Here is a 6,000-nt window from a genome sequence, read left to right on the forward strand (position 1 = left end):
TATGTATGCTTGCATGTGCGTTTTTGTGCTGGAGGCAGATGCTGTTGATGTATTTGTCTTCTTGCGATGCAATCGGGAACCGTCGGCATTTTCTCGTTTAAGGAAAGTGCCGACGGTTCCCGATTGCTTGCGATGGTGCGGATCTCATGGCGAATTTCAGTGTGCTACCTTACTTTAAAACGTTCTGAAGGGATCAGTTCAGTATCCATCCGCGGTCACATTATAATGACAGTAGGCAAACCAGTTGTTTTGATTACTCTAATTCAGGGCAGGAAAAAGTGTTAAAAAGAAAAAAAACATTAACATGGTCTAGAATACGGCCGGTGCAAAAATAAACAATATTGTCCCCTCCATGTGGGTGTGCGTTATAAAACAGGAGCTCAGAGACTGACTGGGTAATATAAAGCTCACATCTAATGTCTATACTACTTTAAGAGAGATAATTTTATAACCATTAAAACCTTGCCTTTATTTAAGTTTGTTTTGAACAGTTTATACAGGGGCCTGAATACCTGCAAATATAAAAACACCTACCTAATGGCGCTGTCACACCATAACGTATACCACCAGCGTATGTACAACGTATAAAAAATATTGAAAATAGTTCAATACGCTCGCACACGCTAGAAAATCAACAGTCGGGTTTAATTTGGTGTGTGGCTACCGTATACATAACGAGCTGAACATATACAAACCGTATGACTAGCGTTTGAGTATCGTATCACTTACTTAATTATATGAAACTTATCAGAGCGTATCACAGCGTATGACTAGCGTGTGACTAGTGCATAGAACGTATACCAAGCGTATGAGTAGCGTATGTGCGGCGTGCTTAGCGCATACAGAACAATCACGTGACGCTCTCTATAAATACGAGTGGCGATGTACCGCTCCTCACCGTCTGCTGGTTAACCGAAATACTCGGTAGTGAAGCGGACGTAAAACCAATCAATCAATCACCGCTGCTCATCATTCCGGCATGGTTTGGTTTGGTTTAGTATTGATTAACGTCTAATCAACAACTATGGTCATTTAAGGACGGCCTCCCCTGTGTGAAGATGCATCCGTGTAGTGTATGCTTGTGTTTACGGCAGTAGACAAGTGAATATGCCTCCAAAGAGGACCATGTGTGTAACGAAGACGAGCTCCACGTCTGGCCGGGGCCGAGGCAAGAAGAAGGCAACCTCACCCTCATCCTCGTCTTCAACCTCCCTTTCACCCATCGTTGGGAAGAGGACTGGGGTCAGGGAAACCTTTGGTGCATTCCTATAGCTCGGAGGCATGTAAATCTGAGCGTCTGATGCTGTTCCGTTCCACCGACAACTACCCAGAGGAATTATAGGCAAGATGTCGTAAAGTGAGGGAAAATTTGAGGGGGGAGGGGCATCCGCATGAAGTTTTTGAAAGATGCCTTATCTTCGTTACAGAGTTCAACCAGAAGCTGGCCGTACAGGCAAAATTGCCGTCGCCTCTCGATCCACTGTCTGACCCAGAACCCCCTCCGTTGACCTCTCCTTCTCCTATTGGCACGGAACTGGTAAAGTGCCAATTCGACGAGGTTCTGCTGATGTTGAAGGATGATTATTCGGTTTTCTTGTCGAAGCCTCTCAAGATCCTCCATTTTCTCTGAGGTTGAGTTGTGCAGTGCCAATGCGCTACTCGCCAGAACCCTAGATATATACGCCAATGATGCGCTACATGTACGCTCGAAACACGTTCAATACGTTACTCATAAGTAGGTTATACGTCCAATACGTCGCTATGCGTTGCGGATACGTTAGTTATAGGTTAGAAGTAAGGTAGATGTAGACATTCAGCTGACGAATCTCAACTTATGAATAACGTACCAATAACCTATGTCAGTGTATGTCTAACGTATGTATTACGTATGAGTAACGTATGAAGCAGACGTTCCATACGTCGAAAAAATGTGTACATGCATACAATTGTTTTGGTGCTCGGCGCATACCAGCGTGTGACACCGTGCTGTTAACGCATATAAATTATGCATAACGTACCCTGAACTTATATCAGTGTTCATCAGCGTATGCCAGCGTGTTTGAAAACAAGAGATCCCAGAGGGATCTTGGCGCCCACCTTTGTGCCATCTTCATTAGTTCTTTTTTCAGTTCGATCTTTTCTCTTCTTTCCTCTAATCTGTTTGATCGAGTCATGTTAACAGTAAATGCACCTTGAGGTAACTTTTGATCTAAATTTAATACTGATGTGTATGAAAGCCAACCTTCAAAGTGAGTTTGTCATTACACATATTTACTAGTACAGTACTTAAATGAAGTGAAAGAAATAGAATCGATCATTGCAATATGAGAAAGATCTGTTTAGTTCTTCTTTTAATCCATTTTGTTTTTATGTTCAGTCTCAAAATATAACATGCACAGCTAAGGACCAAGAGGAACCTACATATAAAAATTTAAAAAGATCCCTCAAGTACTTCTTGAGAAATAGTGATAACAAACTTTCAATATCAAAATCCAAGATGGCTGCCTGTCGGCCATGTTGTTAACCCGATCAGTCTCAAATGTCGCCCTGCACAGCTCAGGACCAAGGGTAACCTACATATAAAATTTGAGAAAGACTCCTTTGGTACTTATTGAGAAATAGCGATAACAAACTTTCTATATCAAAATCAAAGATGGCTGCCTGTCGGCCATGTTGTTAACCCGATCAGTCTCAAATGTCGCCCTGCACAGCTCAGGACCAAGGGTAACCTAAATATAAAATTTGAGAAAGATCCTCCCGTACTTCCAGAGAAATAGCGATAAAAAACTTTCACTATCAAAATCCAAGATGGCTGCCTGTCGGCCATGTTGTTTATCCAATCAGTCTCAAAAATTACCCTGCACAGCTAAGGACCAAGGGGAACCTACATTGAAAAATTGAGAAAGATCGCTCTAATGCTTCCCGAGAAACAGCGATAACACCTTTTCTATATCAAAATCAAAGATGGCTGCCTGTCGGCCATTTTGTTCATCCGATCACTCTCAAAAAATGCCTTGCACAGCTAAGAACCAAGGGGAACCTACATTTAAAAATTGAGAAAGATCACTCTAACACTTCCCGAGAAACAGCGATAACAAACTTTCTATATCAAAATCAAAGATGGCTGCCTGTCGGCCATTTTGTTTATCCGATCACTCTCAAAAAATGCCCTGCACAGCTAATGACCAAGGGGAACCTACATTTAAAAATTTAGAAAGATCACTCTAATACTTCCCGAGAAACAGCGATAACAAACTTTCTATATCAATATCAAAGATGGCTGCCTGTCGGCCATTTTGTTTATCCGATCACTATCAAAAAATGCCCTGCACAGCTAAGGACCAAGGAGAACCTTCATATAAAATTTGAGAAAGATCCCTTTGGTACTTCTTGAGAAATAGCGATAACAAACTTTCAATATCAAAATCCAAGATGGCTGCCTGTCGGCCATGTTGTTTATCCGATCAGTCTCAAAAGTTGCCCTGCACAGCTAAGGACCAAGGAGAACCCTCATATAAAATTCGAGAAAGGTCCCTCTGATACTTCCCGAGAAATAGCAATAACAAACTTTTTGAGAAATACCGATAACAAGAATTGTTCAAGGACGGACGACGGACGACGGACCACGGACGCAGGGTGATTTGAATAGCCCACCATCAGATGATAAATCCCTAAAAAGTGGCATACGCTGGCATACGCTGGTCCTATACGTTATGGTGTGTCTGCGCCATAAGGTATATTCTATTAAGGATGTTTTTTGTATAGAAGGTCATTCTATATACCATTACAAATATCCACCTATTTAAGCTTACATGATACTTGACAATATGCAACGCCAAACTAAGATAATAACTAATACAAAACTTTACGCGAGAAAGTTAGGTGTATTCGGTCAAGATATATTCCTGATTTAAGATTGTTGGGATTTTTGATACAGCAGACTAAAAATCGGACTATATTGGTGACGCACACTAATTAAAATGTCGTAATAGACATGCAGATAATAAGGCTTAATAAACAATTGTAAATAATTGATGAAAGCTTTTTCTGTTACGTCATTTGCTAATTACGTTCAATTTCAATGTCCTTATGATTTCGGAACTAACGCCCTATATATTTTCAATTGTTCCGCTTGAAACATTTGTTTTAGATAAGTTGTTCAAATTGTTTTATTCTTACACTCAAGCCACACTTATACGTGCGTAACAAGAGGTCAAATATTACATTTTTGTTAACTATTAGAAAGACGTATTTGCAATAGGGCAATTGAATTGTTTACATTGTGTAAACGTGGTGTAACATTCAGCTAGACAATGGTGGCGTTACAAATATAAACATACTTTACCCTACTTTATACCTCACGTGGAGCTCGTAGTGTAAACCTGTGACCTTGACATTTTACTTTTATTTGTTTTGTTCACTTTGTATTGCCAAAGACAATTTGAAACTAACTAGGCATGCTACCTCACATACCTAACAATGTTTACCTGTGTATCAGTCTAGATCTAGCTGATGAATGATAATAACGTTGAATATCCAAAGTCTAACACTATTATGCAGGGAAACAAATCTAGTTTTTTATTCATTTTTACATAAACGAAACATTATTTCTATACCACATATTTAAACTTATTTACAACAATTATGTAAAAAGCATTTACATTTCATATTAATCACTGTTGATGGAATGCGCAAAGAGAGTCTTATTTTGGAGAAGGCCAGTGTACCTAGAGAAACATTCTGGCCGGTTGGGTGGGTGACAAAATATTGTACTTCCTTCAAGGAATTGAACCCCGCCTGTCTAGGTGAAAGGCGAGTTTTCTATTCACGTTAGAGAAAATTGTTTGTAGTATTTTCACACGTTAAGATAATAAATTGCCCGTAACGGAAAGATGTGCTTGTTAATATATGATTCAGACACTTGGTTGCAATTCCGATTGTTTTCTTTTCAAATCGATCAATAATAAGTTCATATTTTGTTGTCACAATATCAGCTATATCAATAACACGTTGGTTAAAAAGGGCGATTTAGGTATTCGGTTTATTTTGTGGTTTACGTCCTATTAACAGCTATGGTAAAATAAGGACGTGCCAGGAGTCGCCACCGCGGCCCCCTTCTCCTAGCCAATGCAAAGAACTGTAACTAAGTATTGGAAACTTTTTTCCGGTATAAATATTTTTTGAAAAGAAAACCATACTTTATGGGACTTTTATGAGAAACAAAATACAAATGAAAGACACAAAATATGGGTTACAGCAGCATTCTTATTGTAAATATTGAGCGGTGCTAGACCGGGATTCGAACCCTTGACCTCAGATTGTTACACTATCGCTCTAACTGTTTGAGTTACCTTCTGAACTGAATGGTCTGGCCAGGCTTTTCTTCAGTCCTATATACATGTATACATATGAGATTTATGAAACGAGTCTAAGAAATTATTTAGCGAGCCTCTGGCGAGCTAAAATGAAAAATCCGTCACGAGTTTCATCAATTTCATATGAATGAAAAACGAGTGCAAAATCCTTTTAATCCAAAAAATCAAGATTTGTGGCATTTTTTGGTGTAAAACGACAATTTTCTTGCAACCTTGAAATGTAAAAAGCCGCCATTTTGACTTTGCGTAAGCCTGTTACGTCATGTACTTGTCCTAGGCGTGACATCACAATTGAAACTTACAACCAAAAACAGGGCTGATGCTGATAGGTCATATTACATGGGTTTATACGCAAAAAGAGCACAGTACATTATGTGATAAAAGTGGTTACTGTATATATGGCTACCCACAGTGCAGTGGGACAGGGATCCTTAAGCATAAAGCTTATACCGGTCTCCAGAGGATACGATTGTAATCGCTTTATAAAGTAAAGTCATACGTTGAATATTAAACCATAATATATATAATATATACTTAATTTATTTTACAACAATTATAAAACAAGTTCAACTTATTCTAACCACTTATGTTGGCCCGGATATAACCGGGGGTGGGTGGGGGTGGG

Source organism: Mizuhopecten yessoensis, unplaced genomic scaffold (assembly GCF_002113885.1).
Source record: "Mizuhopecten yessoensis strain PY_sf001 unplaced genomic scaffold, ASM211388v2 scaffold9341, whole genome shotgun sequence".
Taxonomy (NCBI): domain Eukaryota; kingdom Metazoa; phylum Mollusca; class Bivalvia; order Pectinida; family Pectinidae; genus Mizuhopecten; species Mizuhopecten yessoensis.